Here is a 9,185-nt window from a genome sequence, read left to right as displayed (position 1 = left end):
TATCACGCCAGCTACTAATTTTTCCTGTTCTGGGTTTAAATATCACATTAGCTCATAATACTCTATCTTCTAGTATATTTGGTTGATTGGCAATTTCATATGGCCTTGTAGATAGTAAATTCAATTTCTTTGTATGTTGAAAATGCTACAAATCACTTTGGAAATCATAGGTTTCGTATTTTTCATTGATCGATTTATCAAATCTTGTATTTTATGTTTCATTTGGTTTTACATTATCTATGTCAAATAATTGTTCAGTTTGTGTTTCTATTGCATTGACTGCATCATCTATGTCACTCCATGTAGGAACTGTAACAAATATATATTTTTTGTTCATTTTGCCTAATTGTTTTTTCCAATGCAACATATGTAGATTGCCAACTTGGGTGATGTTGCTTGATCGTGGTTTCATTGACCCGATACAGATAGTATAACAATAATTGTTCTCTGCAAAAAATTTCAATGTCTTTGTATTTGTTATATCTCACGCTCCTAATGACATATGGATTATTTGCTTGTTTGCATTTTTGTCCTTTGTTTGTATAACTAGATGCAAATTCTGCTAAACATATAGCATTAATAGCTATAGGTCATAGAATATAATAGTCAATAATTGATGGACACATTATGTCTTCAGAGTCATCTGGTTCCTTTAGCAAGTCTTTTTTTCTTTTCAAAACAAATGCACGTTCCGCTATAGGAGAGTTAACGAAAATACATTTTCGTGCACAAGCTAACTGTTTTGGGAATGGTTTTCATATTGTGATTTGTGATTTGTTGTGAGGCATTGCTAATGCTTTTGCAATTCGAAAAATTGGTGTCCAAGCTGACAAGATATTTATCTCATACATCTCTTTGGATTTGTTTTTTTGATGCTTTCCAATGTTTACATGTGGAATTGTATCAAAACAAAGTCATTTCCATTTTTATTTGGTAAGTAGCATCTGAGAATGCCTTCAGCGTCGTTGACTAATCCATCATTGGTATTGTATTTTCCTGCATATAACTCAACTAACATGTTTTGTTTGACTATTATTGTTGACGGTAATGCTATTGTCTTTTCAAAAGAAAAATAATTTGATGCTTATCAATAGCATTCAGTGTTATTTGTTGACCATGTGCTAGTGAAAGAATTTTTGTATTATGATTATGAACATCCTTGTTTCGGTAGAAAATGTATCGGAAAAGTGGATTTAAATGTCGCGGCCAATGGCAATTGTCATTAATGTATGTAAATATATTTATCAGATTGCATGTTTAATCTCATCCTATTTAGGACATTGATGAAGATCAGGTCTTTTTGACGTATTGATGTATATAGTTGATAGAATTTTATTTTCTCTTTCCAAAATCCATATGGAATTGTGTTTTTGTTGATTCTTGGGCTTTCAAATATAAGAGAGTCTCTTATAGGGCTTCCTTGGTAGAGATCACTAGAGAATATCGTGCCAACATTAGCAAAATATGAAGTTGGTGTATCCAAGATTTGGTGTACTCTCTTATCAATCTGATAGAGTGTTGTTGCACTAACAAGTGATGCCTCCTCTATAAGAAGTACACAAAGTTGTTGGAAATTCTTTGATAATGTATCTAATTTTTCATTTTTTAGTGAAGGACAATCATTGTTGTTAAAGGGTAATTAGAATGCATGATGCAATGTGACATTTCTTGCATTGAATGCAACTTTTCTTGTATGCGTTGTGATTATTCCTTTTTAGTTGTGGTGTACTATAAGCCAATGTTCCATTATGTAGGTGTACTAAGGACTAGAAAATTGCTAGTGTTGTAAATATTTTTCCTCTTCTTGCACGTCCTGTCAAGAACAAATGAATTGGTTCATCTGGCCTATAGAGTTTTCTTGTTATCACGTCAGCTACTAATTTTTCTGTTCTGGGTTTAAATATCACATTAGCTCATAATACTCTATCTTCTAGTATATTTGGTTGATTGGCAATTTCATATGGCCTTGTAGATAGTAGATTCAAGTTCTTTGTATGTTGAAAATGTTGCAAATCACTTTGGAAATCATAGGTTTCGTATTTTTCATTGATGGATTTATCAAATCTTGTATTCTCTGTTTCATTTGGTTTTAGAGTATCTATGTCAAATAATTGTTCAGTTTGTGTTTCTATTGCATTGACTGCATCATCTATGTCACCCCATGTAGGTCCTGTAACAAACCTAATTTTTTGTTCATTTTGCCTAATTGTTTTTTCCAATGCAACATATGTAGATTGCCAACTTGGGTGATGTTGCTTGATCGTAGTCTCATTGACTCGATACAGATAGTATAACATTAATTGTTCTCTACAAAAAATTTCAATGTCTTTGTATTTGTTATATCTCACGCACTGAATGACATATGGCTTATTTTCTTGTTTGCATTTTTGTCCTTTGTTTGTATAACTAGATGCAAATTCTGCTAAACATATAGCATTAATAGCTATAGGTCATAGAATATAATAGTCAATAATTGATGGACACATTATGTCTTCAGAGTCATCTGGTTCCTTTAGAAAGTCTTTTTTTCTTTTCAAAACAAATGCACATTCCTCTATAGGAGATGTGTTAATGAAAATACATTTTCGTGAACTACAGTTTAATGGAAGTGATAGCACAATGTGAATTGCTTGTTGTACAGACATTTGTTGAATGTTTACTAAATCTTTTCCTAGAAAATTAATAGTGTTCATGATATCATATTTTGTTTTAAGGTGATTTTCGCATATGTTCTTGAAGTTCGATGTAAGTGTTTTATCTTCTTTTGTCATATAGGAATTGCAGCACATCGTAGCAACATATGAATCGAGTACAAATTGAGAGTCATTGTTTGCAATCCAAACTGTCGGGCTGTGTTGATCAAAGCTATTTGTCCAAGTGTCAGCTGACTTTCTTTGCAGCAGTAAAGTTGTGTGATTTAGTGTACATTGAATAACATGCATGTATTCATCATTTGTTAATCCAATGCTATGCAAGAAGCTATGAAATGTATCCTTTTGATCATAATTGACATCATTTATTGTGTCAAATATTAGCTTTGCATTTGTTTTCGTATTAGCGCTATCAAATTCAAGAGGTTCAAGTATTTTCGTTGTTTTCATTGGAGGTATCAGAAAATTAAATCTGCAATTGGAATTTGTATGTTTCCTACAGGTTCTTGTGTGACAATGGTGTTGGATGGTTCTAAGGTATTTTGGTAGAACCGATGAATCAATTGACAAGTATTTACTAACAAAATTTTCAATATCAATGTTTGTGTCTTTACCATAGATCGGTGCAAATTTTATCCATAATAAGCCATGTTCATGCACACTTCCTATATTTTGGAATTCTGTGATGTAGAAGTAGTCACCAATTTCTCCATAATACTTGTAATCGTGAGCTATTAATTGATGCAAAGCATCCATCCTAGATCTATAGTAACGTGCACAAGTTACAGGATGATTTCTTATTAATGAGTGTGGTTCATTTTCTTCTAATTCGTTTTTGTTTGGTCTTGTAGTGCTTTGCCTTATATGTTTTAATGCATTCATCAAAGGTTCCCAAAGATGCTCTGTGCTACTAAAGAACATGAAGAAAGTAGGCGGACCTAGTTGTCGAATCATTGCATATAGATTTTTACATATTTGTTGATGGTATTTTGGTGAAACGCGATATGTTTTTAAGTCCATATAACCAATGTGAGATTTCAAAATGAAATCCAAATTCGGTTTGGATTTGACATCTTTTGCAAGTAGTTTTATTCCTTTCAGCTAACCTTTTCTAATTCTAATCCACATAACATTCAATACTTGGTTTATGATAATGTGAATTGCTTTATAAAATAGGTTAGTTGTATGGTAAGCAAAGTCATGATTTTTATGCAGGACTTCCCATTGACATATTTTTTTATATGTAAAGTTTTTCGACAGATCACTTGGGTGTTTGTTTCCATAAAACAATGATGGAAGAATCATTTCTTCTAAGTATTTATCTTGGAAAATTCATAATGGCACATATCCTGCAGCAGGTGCAATATTAATTTTCCTATTTACAAGGCCATGGATAGTATGTGGATCAGTGAAACCATGAACCAATGTTTTTGTGATCGGTTCATCAATATCCTGATTATCATTTTCATTATTTTCAATCTGAGTTGTACTGTCATATGCTCCCTGGTTTTCTATGAACACTTGTTTCCAATTGTCGTCTATCTCGACATTTTCTAGCTTGTGAAGCGTTGTTTTGCATAATTGTTTTAATGCTTTCATGACTATGTGAACTTGAACACGACCAAATGCATAGGCACTTTTGAATTTTAAATGCTTGTTTAGCACAACTGCCATTGTGTTAGTGTCTTTTATGTTTCCAGGAAACACATATTGAATTTTACATATGTTAGACATTGATGACTCCTCCAGTTAAACCTAACTGTGGTTTTTTATGTCGATGGATCATTTCGTTTATTTGCAAAAAGGGCAATCGTAATGCCACTAGTCTTTCGTCTAGTTTAGTAAGTTGACTAAGTGTTCTAGTGCCTTTATTTATTCTTATTTTTGCAGGAACTACGTATTTAGGGATTGTGTCATCTGAAAATGCTTCTTTGCAAAGCCTATAAATGAAGGAACTTCTATTTTCGACATTTTCAAAACTAGGTTTTTCAAGTTCATGGAAACAAGCTAGTGGTTTGCTAATGTTTTTTGCATGTGTTTTTTGGTTCACTTGTTTCATCGGAAAAACTTCTCTTCTAAAGAAAGTTCTTTGACATATTGAACAATGAAAGATAGGTGTATCATTTATCTGCGCTCGATATTTTTGTTCAGACATTGATAATTCCCTTGAGTTGTTCCCTAATCTTTTTCTTGATCTTGACTGACACAAATCTTCTAGTACCACTTATTGTTTCATTATTGTTGTATTATATGCAAGCTGTATTTTATGTGTTTTCGAGTTTCTTCCAATAACATCTTTAAGCAGATGCAAAAGACAAGTTTTTTTTTTTTTTTAGGAAGAGCATGGTTTGAATTTTCCTGCATTTAGTTGATCTATTGCTTCAAGCTTGTTCGCAACACTATTTTTCAAGCACTGCATAGATTCAAAGATGACAGTATCCTCAGTGTCAATGTCAATTGGAACATGAGATGTTTTTGTGCACTGATGCTCTAAATATTCTAGCATTATGTGTTGTTTCATTGTTTTTGTGTTATAGGCAAGTTTGATTTTCTGTGTTTTCAACTTCCTTCGAATAATGTCTTTAACAAGACACAAAGATAGACTTTTGTTGTACTTGTTTAAGCTATAAGATGCTTTGAATTGGGTTGCACCAAGATCAACTATTGCTTCAGATGCTTTGAATTCTGTTGCACCAAGTTCACCTATTATTTGACTTTCAATTTTGCCTATTTGTTGTAAAGGTTCATAGTAGACATTGACTGTACTTGTTTCAAATTGCAATATGTTCAAAGTTCTAAGTATTGTTTTTGAATTACATATTTTTCTGAACATGGACATTGTAACCGCAGACCAAATGACGAAATGTATGTTTAGAATTTTGCTTAACAAAGCAAAGACAAATATATCACCTTCAATATTTCCCTCCACCGCAGACCAAATGACGAAATGTATGTTTAGAATTTTGCTTAACAAAGCAAAGACAAATATATCACCTTCAATATTTCCTTTGTTATAGGGCAATGCTAATTGTTTTATGTATTCCTGCCAAGCAGTTGTGTTTTTTATACTTTTCTATACAACTAAAGTATATATGCTCGGTTATGCATCTAATTGCAAAAGGGTCATTTTGAACAACTGCATTGCAAAATGTTTTTGCAATGATAAGTCGAAGGCATGACACACTATATTCATTATCTAGAAGATAATAAATTGTTTCAAATGCACTCTCACCATATATGCTATTGAACATGGGCACTCTACCGACGCTGGTCATGGCACCATATATTTCTACTTTACCATTTTAGTCTATTGCAGCATGCTTATCGAAGACGAAAGAAACTGTAAATATAGAAAATCTCATCCTATTCCTCAACAGCATATCCATTAGACTTGCCAGCCCTTGACAAAGAGCAAAGCCCAAGGTGGGCAATGAGCAGATTGCAGAATTATCTGAAAGCTCTTTGCCGGGTCTGCTTCTGAGTTGGTAGAATAAATACCCTGCTTTTCATTTATTACACTCTGTTCCAAATTGTCGTGGGATGTTGATTCTGCTCTAGTATTGGGGACTGGCCATTAAGAGTTTGCTGAGCTCAACCCAAGGTCCAAGGTCCATAGGTTTGCTGGGGAGGAGAGTGATGTTATTATTATGAGTTTGAGAAGATAGGAATTTAGTTATCAGTGATGTTATTATTATGAGTTTGAGAAGATAGGAATTTAGTTATCATGGCATTAGAAGGTAATGGAAATTGTGTGTTTGATGATCTCACAAACTACAACCAGGTTTCTACTAATTCAGCCCCGAACTATCAAACATCTTCTGCGAGTTGCCATTCTGCCATTGTGGGCTGTGTTGTGAACATGAACCACCATTCATCTGTTCAAGCAACAACACAGTGCTCGTTTCGACCTGTTAACTCTTCTTATAACTTAGATGAACTCCTGCCATTTTCAGTCCAAGTCCTGGACAATGTGAACAGAAGAAACGCAGCAGGATTGTCCAGCACTCCTTCGATTGATTTATGCATCAAAAGTTTTTAAGAAGTTTCGCACACCTTAAGGGGTAAAGCTAAAGTATACTATCCTATATTCCCTGCAGCAGAATTTGATTACAGAGGAAGAAGGTGCATGCTCAAGGGTGCTGGATTGTTGAACTCTTTCCATGCAGAGGCAGTCTCTGACATAGCATATGTGCAGAACAACCTACCCGCTTCAACATTGCAGAAGAAAACCCCTTGAGATATGGCATGGAAAAGAAGCTCAGAATAAAACATTTGGGGACCTTTGGAATTCCACAATGCACGTAATATGGATGAGAAACAAACAAGTTTCAATAGGTATGGGGAAAATTTTATGTGGAACAGATTGAAAGAATGTGTTATAATATCTTTTTAAAAGAATAAAAGAATAGATATACAGGTCGGGACGCATCTACAGACATAGTGGATGCACCACCGTCTTCTTCCTACGCCCGTAGGATTAGGATTACAAAAATGATTATACCAAAGGACGGCAAGCTTTGGTAGCCGGATCCCACATAGCCGGCAGCAGATATGCCCGTCCATTAACTCCGCGGGCATTGTAGCTCGCCCCACTTGTTTTATCCATCAGAAGCTCCCCGGGGAAGCCCGGGTAAGCCCCCTTTCCATATATTCCGGAGCAGGCGGAGACGGCCTCTAAAGGTGCAGCGGCATCCCCTTGGAAGTAGCCGGTGTTGAATGGATTAGTGGCTGCTCCTGCCAGAACAGCGGCAATGTTGATGATCATGCCATCGATGCCCACGTCTCCGTTTGGTGCCACCAGGGGAGGAGTCTGGGGTCCATACATGGGCTGATGAAACGGCCACGCGCACTGTCCAGGGCACTGACTCGCAGAATTCCCAACCCACGCGTATGGAATTAGCTGCTCATGCTTCTCCTCCTTCCCCTGCATCATTCGGCTTCCTGTACTTGATAATACATTGAGATTGAGATTGGCATGGAATCCGCAGGAGCTCATGCAGAAACCCTCCACGGTGACATCCTCGGAGGTGAGCACCAAGTACACAGCATTGGCATTTCCGGGTGATTTCCTCGGTGGCAGAGCACCCGACTTGAGGGCAGCTTCAACCAGAGCAGCAATGTCAGTCCTCTTGAGTGACTTGCCGAGGGAGTATTGTTGGTCCACCTTCTGTTTTCCAAGCATTACAACACTGGATGTGGATGGGGCGGCCTTGTTGTTAGAGTGGGTGCCCTCGTACTTGTGCGTGGTCTTCCACCAAGTGGAGGCGGAGGGCTGATTTGCTGTTCCCTCTGACGTCTTTGCCCCAAGAGATTGTACAAAATCCCCCACAATGGAGCGTTGAACAGGGGTGAACTGCCCATACCAAATCAAATGGAGAGGGATCACCCCACTGGCAGAGAGCAGAGGACCATCATGGTAAGTCAAAACAACAGATGCCTCTTCCACCAAAGCAGCAAGTTTCCTGGACTGTCCACCGGCAGCAGCAGCAGATGCCCACAATACCGCCATACAAAACACGCCCATCCGCAGGATCACAGTGAGTCGAAGCCGCGAACCACAAGCAGCCATTTGAATTTTGAAGGCAAGCTGGTAAAACACCTTGCAACCTTCACGATCACTATGGATCGATCAGAAGAGATCCAAAGGAATCGAACTCGCGTATAACAACAATCAAGAAAGAATGAAGCTACAAAAACTGGTAGTGGGATAGAGCAGGGAAGAAAAGATGGTTGTGAGATTGAAGAGCATTGTTGAGGGATGAGGCTTAAGTAGGGGGAGTTGTGGAGGACGCGGTTACGCAGAAGGAGGTGGGGACAGCAATGGACAGAGGGGTGCCATGCTGGCCGGCATTACAGAAATAATTAATATTCACCGCGTAGGTAAAGTAGTTCCAAATGCCAAATCCTCCGTTAGAAAATGTGATGTGGTGCGTGCAGGTGAGGTGAGTGGATGGAGATATTCCTAATTTCCTACTTCCTTCCCAATCTCCTCTTCCTCATGGATGCGCGTGCGTCTCCACTATCCTTCAGTGGAGACAACTATCCCGCCGTGTCTCTTGTGGTCGTGGGTTACCTACAGCTGGAGGCGCGGGGGCTAAGTTTAACTGACGCTAAATAAAAGATATAGCATCCTATTACTCAACATAAATATATTGTTATAAGGCTAGGCGGTTGAGATATGTTATCCATGTCCTTATCTTTTATAAAATTAATCAATGTTTACGGCTTCTATTTAATTTAATGACACTTTAATCCACTTTTGTCACTCCTTTAAACAGTTTGCCATGTGCGCTTGTGCTAAATCATTTCTTAAGCTCTTTTCTTGGTTAAGCTTACTTTTTAAGTTTGAGAAAAATTGAATCCAAGTCAAGGGAAATACCTCGGAAAATGTCAATAAAATATAGATTTCACCAATAATTTTATAGGTTTTGCACATGCATATTTTATTATAAAGGGAAGAGGCAAATTTTAATTTTATTAATTAGTCTCGTCCTAAAAATCAAGAAACCTAGTCCAAGTTCAAAAGCAGCGTAA

At 36.8% G+C, this 9,185-nt stretch overlaps 1 pseudogene; it reads right to left on the bottom strand.

Annotated features, from left to right (window-relative positions):
* Positions 1-7,014: 7,014 nt before the first annotated feature.
* LOC149227532 (protein EXORDIUM-like 2 pseudogene) lies at positions 7,015-8,389 on the bottom strand (annotated as a pseudogene).
* Between the last annotated feature and the right edge of the window lie 796 nt (positions 8,390-9,185).

This window comes from Pinus tabuliformis, chromosome J (assembly GCF_031772625.1).
Source record: "Pinus tabuliformis cultivar Carrire ecotype Pingquan chromosome J, CPIR1, whole genome shotgun sequence".
NCBI classification, from domain to species: domain Eukaryota; kingdom Viridiplantae; phylum Streptophyta; class Pinopsida; order Pinales; family Pinaceae; genus Pinus; species Pinus tabuliformis.
This window is presented reverse-complemented; position numbering and strand designations above follow the sequence as displayed.